General features: G+C 41.8%; 1 protein-coding gene and 5 non-coding genes across 7 annotated transcripts in view; all 6 read left to right on the top strand.

Annotated features, from left to right (window-relative positions):
* Window positions 1-59: 59 nt before the first annotated feature.
* Window positions 60-8902, top strand: part of LOC108268961 (uncharacterized) — a 65252-nt gene continuing 56409 nt past the window's right edge. For both annotated transcript variants that reach the window (XM_017474376.3, XM_017474374.3), the window contains exon 1: window positions 60-388. The gene's annotated coding sequence lies outside the window, so the exon portion shown is untranslated. The remainder of the gene's footprint in view (window positions 389-8902) is intronic.
* trnam-cau (transfer RNA methionine (anticodon CAU)) lies at window positions 2230-2302 on the top strand. Its single transcript has one exon. It is a non-coding gene; the product is annotated as a tRNA-Met (tRNA).
* On the top strand, window positions 3184-3256 carry trnam-cau (transfer RNA methionine (anticodon CAU)). Its single transcript has one exon. It is a non-coding gene; the product is annotated as a tRNA-Met (tRNA).
* Window positions 5429-5501, top strand: trnam-cau (transfer RNA methionine (anticodon CAU)). The gene has a single exon. It is a non-coding gene; the product is annotated as a tRNA-Met (tRNA).
* trnam-cau (transfer RNA methionine (anticodon CAU)) lies at window positions 6703-6775 on the top strand. The gene has a single exon. It is a non-coding gene; the product is annotated as a tRNA-Met (tRNA).
* Window positions 7976-8048, top strand: trnam-cau (transfer RNA methionine (anticodon CAU)). Its single transcript has one exon. It is a non-coding gene; the product is annotated as a tRNA-Met (tRNA).

The raw sequence follows: 8902 nt of genomic DNA, 5'->3' as shown, positions 1-8902 counted from the left end.
CCCTACTATTTCGAAAAGAACAGTAAAAAAAAAAAAAAGTCATAATAATAGTAATAATTATAATAATAATAAGCCAGTGTTCATTCCCATTTTCGTAAAGGACAAAAATACAATTTAATTTGTGACGTCGGATTTTTTTTTTTTTTTTCCCCCCTTTCTGCTCTTTTTGCAGCTGTGAATATGGAATGACAATCCAATCTCCATGTGAAATGGATCCCAGCAACAGCCGTCATCTTCGGCAGCTGATTGGTCCAATCTTGGTAGCATAGTGGACTTTGATTGGTTCCGGATTCCAATGATTAAAATGTATGACATCAGACTGTGATGTGATTGGCTGTTGCTTCTAACGCTGACTCGTGTGTGCTTGTAGGCACTCAAAGTTCCTCAGGTGATTACTATTCACTAATAAGATAATTATGAATAATGACATAATGTAGTATTAACACAAGATGTTACGTAAAAAAAATGCTGTCTAATTGAACATATTTATACTAGTAACTTTATGCTAATACAAAAGAGCATGAATTGTGTGCGGTTTGATAAATTAGCTAGCTAGCTAATCTCTCCAGTCTTCAGAAGATTATCTGCTAAATTGCTATTGGTAGTTTACTACGGCATTTTCAAGATCGGTGATAGTTTGATAGCTGACAAAATGGCGTAGGCGTGTTATGTCATTCTGTATAATGACATTTATAAAGTTTCAAGTTTATTTGTCACGTGCCCAAAATTTCTTGTCCAATATTGAGGACAAAAATAAAAATGCTAGTTCATTAACCAATATATGTATGTATATAAAAGCATGTTAGTTCATTAACTATAACTAATTACATGTCTGTTTTTGCAAACAAAATTGTTCACATGATGTATGTGGACAATTTTTTTTTTTTTTTTTTTTTTTTTTGCAAAAACAGACATGTAATTAGTTATAGTTATTGAACTAACAAGCTCTCTCTCTCTCTCTCTCTCTCTCTATATATATATATATATATATATATATATATATATATATATATATATATATATAGTTAATGAACTAGCATTTTTATTTTTGTCCTCAATATTGGAATGTACACTAATATTCATATGAAGGTTAGGACTGGGATAGATAAAAGACAGCTGTACTAGCAGCCACTAGGGAGTCTTGTTCTTGTTGTATGGTGTTTCTGAAAATCGTAGAATTAATCTTTAAAATTTGCAACCGCAATCACAACCGTTCTTTACACTCGTTAGCGCAGTAGGTAGTGCGTCAGTCTCATAACTCATCACTCATAACGCATCCGCCCACGCCGCGATGACGTCATTTTTGCCGCGCGCTCCCTAGCGCTATTGCAGACGTGTTGAGTATAAACCAGGCTTAATGCATTAGTATTTATGTAGGGTGCCACAAATTAATTAAAAATTTTCAAAGGGTGCCATGACTGAAAAAAGGTTGGGAAACGCTGGTCTACATCACGCTCCTCTTCTCTCCACTAATAGCTGGTGTGTGGTGGGCATTCTGGTGCACTATAGTTGCTGTGGCATCATCCAGGTGGATGCTACACACTGGTGGTGGTTGAGGAGATTCCCCCCATACAATGTAAAACACTTTGGCTGTCTTGGAAAGCGCTATATAAATGTAACTGAAACTAACTAAAAAAATATTAATCGGTTGTCACAAAGGCGTTAACTTGATGCGTCTTGAAATATATTTCTGGAATAGGTCCCACAATTAATGAAATCTCTTGGTATAGCCCCTAAGTGAATATTACATTTTTATATAATATTTTAATATTCATCCAATCAAAACCACTGTTTTTATGTACCCTGAAATAACAAATTATAATTAACAGCCCTTAATTAAATTATAATTTAGTCAGTCTCATATTCTGAAGGTTGTGAGTTTTGAAGCTACCAAAATTTTGAAGTTACCATACGGCCAAGAGACTTAGTCCATGGCCAGATGGTGGCGTTGGGTTGTTTGTTGAGCTCTTGGGACTTGTATACAGATGTTTATACTTTTTAAATACCATCAGTATATTTCTGTTATATTTCCCAAACTTCTGTTTGGTGTCATGTTTTCAGCCTTGTTAGCGCAATAAGCCATGATTAGATTGCCTTTTCAGTCAGGTGCTGTGGAATGATTGTATTGAATGCTGAACTGAACTTTTTAAAATACCATTAGTATATGTTTTATATGCCATGGTTACACACTTGCTTATTTATTAATTTCTGTTGGTTGTTACATTTTCAGTCTTGTTAGTGCAGTAGGTAGCGTGTCAGTTTCATAACCTGAAGGTTGTGAGTTCAATCCTCACACAGGGCATGGGTTTTCTTTTCAGGTTACATTGAATTTGTTCTTGCTTATTTATTAATTTCTTTTGGGTGTCGTGTTTTCAGTCATCTTAGCGCAGTCGGTAGAATGTCAGTCTGATTATCTGGAGGTTTTGAGTGCAATCCTCACACCGGGCATGGGTTTTGTTTTCAGATTACATTGAATTTGCTATGTGTGGTGGTGCTGAAGGTGCTGCTCCCGATCCAGCCTGAGTGAGGTCTCCCAGTCAGGAAGTCTAGTGTCCAGTTTCAGAGGGAGATCTTCAGGCCCTGATTGGAATGCCTTTTCAATGAAGTCCTGTGGATTGATTGTGTTGAATGCTGAACTGAACTTTTCTATGAAGACCATTTGAACGCACGTGTCCATTTTGTCCATGGCCAGATGGCGGGTGGTGGCTTTGGGTCGTCTGTTGAGCTCTTGGTACTTGTATACAGATGTTTATACATTTTAAATACCATCAGTATACATTTTATACGCCATGATTACACACTTGATTATTTATCAATTTCTTTTGGGTGTCGTGTTCTCAGAATTCTTAGCGCAGTAGGTAGAATGTCAGTCTGATTATCTGGAGGTTTTTAGGTGCAATCCTCACAGCGGGCATGGGTTTTCTTTTCAGATTACATTGAATTTGCTATGTGTGGTGGTGCTGAAGGTGCTGCTCCCGATCCAGCCTGAGTGAGGTCTCCCAGTCAGGAAGTCTAGTGTCCAGTTTCAGAGGGAGATCTTCAGGCCCTGATTGGAATGCCTTTTCAATGAAGTCCTGTGGACTGATTGTGTTGAATGCTGAACTGAACTTTTCTATGAAGACCATTGAACGCACGTGTCCTTTTTGTCCTTTTTTTTGCACACTGTTGGGATCCATGTTTTCAGCCTTGTTAGCGCAGTAGGTAGCGCGTCAGTCTCATAATCTGAAGGTCGTGAGTTCGATCCTCACACAGGGCACGGGTTTTGTTTTCAGATTACATTGAATTTGCTATGTGTGGTGGTGCTGAAGGTGCTGCTTCCCATCCAGCCTGAGTGAGGTCTCCCAGTTAGGAAGTCTGGTTTCCAGTTTCAGAGGGAGGTCTACAGGCCCTGAATGGATTGCATTTTCAATCAAGTGCTGTGGAATGATTGTGTTGAATGCTGAACTGAACTTTTCTATGAAGACCATTTGAACGCACGTGTCCTTTTTGTCCTTTTTTTTGCACACTGTTGGGATCCATGTTTTCAGCCTTGTTAGCGCAGTAGGTAGCGCGTCAGTCTGTCGTCTGTTGAGCTCTTGGGACTTGTATACAGATGTTTATACATTTTAAATACCATCAGTATACATTTTATACGCCATGGTTACACACTTGATTATTTATCAATTTCTTTTGGGTGTCGTGTTCTCAGAATTCTTAGCGCAGTAGGTAGAATGTCAGTCTGATTATCTGGAGGTTTTTAGGTGCAATCCTCACACAGGGCACGGGTTTTGTTTTCAGATTATGCAGAATTTGCCCTGTGTGTTGGTGCTGAAGGTGCTGCTCCCCATCCAGCCTGCGTGAGGTCACCTAGTCAGGAAGTGTGGTTTCCAGTTTCAGAGGGAGGTCTACAGGCCCTGAATGGATTGCATTTTCAATCAAGTGCTGTGGAATGATTGTGTTGAATGCTGAACTGAACTTTTCTAAGAAGACCATTTGAACGCACATGTCCATTTTGTCCATGGCCAGATGGCGGGTGGTGGCTTTGGGTCGTCTGTTGAGCTCTTGGAACTTGTATACAGATGTTTATACATTTTAAATACCATCAGTATACATTTTATACGCCATGGTTACACACTTGCTTATTTATTAATTTCTTTTGGGTGTCGTGTTCTCAGCATTCTTAGCGCAGTAGGTAGAATGTCAGTCTGATTATCTGGAGGTTTTGAGTGCAATCCTCACAGCGGGCATGGGTTTTCTTTTCAGATTACATTGAATTTGCTATGTGTGGTGGTGCTGAAGGTGCTGCTCCCGATCCAGCCTGAGTGAGGTCTCCCAGTCAGGAAGTCTAGTGTCCAGTTTCAGAGGGAGGTCTACAGGCCCTGAATGGATTGCCTTTTCAATCAAGTGCTGTGGAATGATTGTGTTGAATGCTGATCTGAACTTTTCTAAGAAGACCATTTGAACGCACGTGTCCATTTTGTCCATGGCCAGATGGCGGGTGGTGGCTTTGGGTCGTCTGTTGAGCTCTTGGGACTTGTATACAGATGTTTATACATTTTAAATACCATCAGTATACATTTTATACGCCATGGTTACACACTTGATTATTTATCAATTTCTTTTGGGGTGTCGTGTTCTCAGAATTCTTAGCGCAGTAGGTAGAATGTCAGTCTGATTATCTGGAGGTTTTTAGGTGCAATCCTCACAGCGGGCATGGGTTTTCTTTTCAGATTACATTGAATTTACCCTGTGTGGTGGTGCTGAAGGTGCTGCTCCCCATCCAGCCTGAGTGAGGTCACCTAGTCAGAAAGTGTGGTTTCCAGTTTCAGAGGGAGATCTTCAGGCCCTGATTGGAATGCCTTTTCAATCAAGTCCTGTGGAATGATTGTGTTGAATGCTGAACTGAACTTTTCTAAGAAGACCATTTGAACGCACGTGTCCATTTTGTCCATGGCCAGATGGCGGGTGGTGGCTTTGGGTCGTCTGTTGAGCTCTTGGTACTTGTATACAGATGTTTATACATTTTAAATACCATCAGTATACATTTTATACGCCATGGTTACACACTTGATTATTTATCAATTTCTTTTGGGTGTCGTGTTCTCAGAATTCTTAGCGCAGTAGGTAGAATGTCAGTCTGATTATCTGGAGGTTTTTAGGTGCAATCCTCACAGCGGGCATGGGTTTTCTTTTCAGATTACATTGAATTTGCTATGTGTGGTGGTGCTGAAGGTGCTGCTCCCAATCCAGCCTGAGTGAGGTCTCCCAGTCAGGAAGTCTAGTGTCCAGTTTCAGAGGGAGATCTTCAGGCCCTGATTGGAATGCCTTTTCAATGAAGTCCTGTGGACTGATTGTGTTGAATGCTGAACTGAACTTTTCTATGAAGACCATTGAACGCACGTGTCCTTTTTGTCCTTTTTTTTGCACACTGTTGGGATCCATGTTTTCAGCCTTGTTAGCGCAGTAGGTAGCGCGTCAGTCTCATAATCTGAAGGTCGTGAGTTCGATCCTCACACAGGGCACAGGTTTTGTTTTCAGATTACGCAGAATTTGCCCTGTGTGTTGGTGCTGAAGGTGCTGCTCCCCATCCAGCCTGAGTGAGGTCACCTAATCAGGAAGTGTGGTTTCCAGTTTCAGAGGGAGGTCTACAGACCCTGAATGGATTGCATTTTCAATCAAGTGCTGTGGAATGATTGTGTTGAATGCTGAACTGAACTTTTCTAAGAAGACCATTTGAACGCACGTGTCCATTTTGTCCATGGCCAGATGGCGGGTGGTGGCTTTGGGTCGTCTGTTGAGCTCTTGGGACTTGTATACAGATGTTTATACATTTTAAATACCATCAGTATACATTTTATACGCCATGGTTACACACTTGATTATTTATTAATTTCTTTTGGGTGTCGTGTTCTCAGCATTCTTAGCGCAGTAGGTAGAATGTCAGTCTGATTATCTGGAGGTTTTTAGGTGCAATCCTCACAGCGGGCATGGGATTTCTTTTCAGATTACATTGAATTTGCTATGTGTGGTGGTGCTGAAGGTGCTGCTCCCGATCCAGCCTGAGTGAGGTCTCCCAGTCAGGAAGTCTAGTGTCCAGTTTCAGAGGGAGGTCTACAGGCCCTGAATGGATTGCCTTTTCAATCAAGTGCTGTGGAATGATTGTGTTGAATGCTGATCTGAACTTTTCTATGAAGACCATTTGAACGCACGTGTCCATTTTGTCCATGGCCAGATGGCGGGTGGTGGCTTTGGGTCGTCTGTTGAGCTCTTGGGACTTGTATACAGATGTTTATACATTTTAAATACCATCAGTATACATTTTATACGCCATGGTTACACACTTGATTATTTATCAATTTCTTTTGGGTGTCGTGTTCTCAGAATTCTTAGCGCAGTAGGTAGAATGTCAGTCTGATTATCTGGAGGTTTTTAGGTGCAATCCTCACAGCGGGCATGGGTTTTCTTTTCAGATTACATTGAATTTGCTATGTGTGGTGGTGCTGAAGGTGCTGCTCCCGATCCAGCCTGAGTGAGGTCTCCCAGTCAGGAAGTCTAGTGTCCAGTTTCAGAGGGAGATCTTCAGGCCCTGATTGGAATGCCTTTTCAATGAAGTCCTGTGGACTGATTGTGTTGAATGCTGAACTGAACTTTTCTATGAAGACCATTGAACGCACGTGTCCTTTTTGTCCTTTTTTTTGCACACTGTTGGGATCCATGTTTTCAGCCTTGTTAGCGCAGTAGGTAGCGCGTCAGTCTCATAATCTGAAGGTCGTGAGTTCAATCCTCACACAGGGCACGGGATTTGTTTTCAGATTACGCAGAATTTGCCCTGTGTGGTGATGCTGAAGGTGCTGCTCCCCATCCAGCCTGAGTGAGGTCACCTAATCAGGAAGTGTGGTTTCCAGTTTCAGAGGGAGGTCTACAGGCCCTGAATGGATTGCATTTTCAATCAAGTGCTGTGGAATGATTGTGTTGAATGTTGAACTGAACTTTTCTAAGAAGACCATTTGAACGCACATGTCCATTTTGTCCATGGCCAGATGGCGGGTGGTGGCTTTGGGTCGTCTGTTGAGCTCTTGGGACTTGTATACAGATGTTTATACATTTTAAATACCATCAGTATACATTTTATACGCCATGGTTACACACTTGCTTATTTATTAATTTCTTTTGGGTGTCGTGTTCTCAGCATTCTTAGCGCAGTAGGTAGAATGTCAGTCTGATTATCTGGAGGTTTTGAGTGCAATCCTCACAGCGGGCATGGGTTTTCTTTTCAGATTACATTGAATTTGCTATGTGTGGTGGTGCTGAAGGTGCTGCTCCCGATCCAGCCTGAGTGAGGTCTCCCAGTCAGGAAGTCTAGTGTCCAGTTTCAGAGGGAGGTCTACAGGCCCTGAATGGATTGCCTTTTCAATCAAGTGCTGTGGAATGATTGTGTTGAATGCTGATCTGAACTTTTCTAAGAAGACCATTTGAACGCATGTGTCCATTTTGTCCATGGCCAGATGGCGGGTGGTGGCTTTGGGTCGTCTGTTGAGCTCTTGGGACTTGTATACAGATGTTTATACATTTTAAATACCATCAGTATACATTTTATACGCCATGGTTACACACTTGATTATTTATCAATTTCTTTTGGGTGTCGTGTTCTCAGAATTCTTAGCGCAGTAGGTAGAATGTCAGTCTGATTATCTGGAGGTTTTTAGGTGCAATCCTCACAGCGGGCATGGGTTTTCTTTTCAGATTACATTGAATTTGCTATGTGTGGTGGTGCTGAAGGTGCTGCTCCCGATCCAGCCTGAGTGAGGTCTCCCAGTCAGGAAGTCTAGTGTCCAGTTTCAGAGGGAGATCTTCAGGCCCTGATTGGAATGCCTTTTCAATGAAGTCCTGTGGACTGATTGTGTTGAATGCTGAACTGAACTTTTCTATGAAGACCATTGAACGCACGTGTCCTTTTTGTCCTTTTTTTTGCACACTGTTGGGATCCATGTTTTCAGCCTTGTTAGCGCAGTAGGTAGCGCGTCAGTCTCATAATCTGAAGGTCGTGAGTTCGATCCTCACACAGGGCACGGGTTTTGTTTTCAGATTACGCAGAATTTGCCCTGTGTGGTGGTACTGAAGGTGCTGCTCCCCATCCAGCCTGAGTGAGGTCACCTAGTCAGGAAGTGTGGTTTCCAGTTTCAGAGGGAGGTCTACAGACCCTGAATGGATTGCATTTTCAATCAAGTGCTGTGGAATGATTGTGTTGAATGCTGAACTGAACTTTTCTAAGAAGACCATTTGAACGCACGTGTCCATTTTGTCCATGGCCAGATGGCGGGTGGTGGCTTTGGGTCGTCTGTTGAGCTCTTGGGACTTGTATACAGATGTTTATACATTTTAAATACCATCAGTATACATTTTATACGCCATGGTTACACACTTGATTATTTATCAATTTCTTTTGGGTGTCGTGTTCTCAGAATTCTTAGCGCAGTAGGTAGAATGTCAGTCTGATTATCTGGAGGTTTTTAGGTGCAATCCTCACAGCGGGCATGGGTTTTCTTTTCAGATTACATTGAATTTGCTATGTGTGGTGGTGCTGAAGGTGCTGCTCCCGATCCAGCCTGAGTGAGGTCTCCCAGTCAGGAAGTCTGGTGTCCAGTTTCAGAGGGAGGTCTACAGGCCCTGAATGGATTGCCTTTTCAATCAAGTGCTGTGGAATGATTGTGTTGAATGCTGATCTGAACTTTTCTATGAAGACCATTTGAACGCACGTGTCCATTTTGTCCATGGCCAGATGGCGGGTGGTGGCTTTGGGTCGTCTGTTGAGCTCTTGGGACTTGTATACAGATGTTTATACATTTTAAATACCATCAGTATACATTTTATACGCCATGGTTACACACTTGATTATTTATCAATTTCTTTTGGGTGTCGTGTT

Source organism: Ictalurus punctatus, chromosome 8 (assembly GCF_001660625.3).
Source record: "Ictalurus punctatus breed USDA103 chromosome 8, Coco_2.0, whole genome shotgun sequence".
Taxonomy (NCBI): Eukaryota; Metazoa; Chordata; class Actinopteri; order Siluriformes; family Ictaluridae; genus Ictalurus; species Ictalurus punctatus.
The sequence above is the reverse complement of the archived record's forward strand: the minus strand, read 5'-3'. Positions and strand labels throughout refer to the sequence as shown.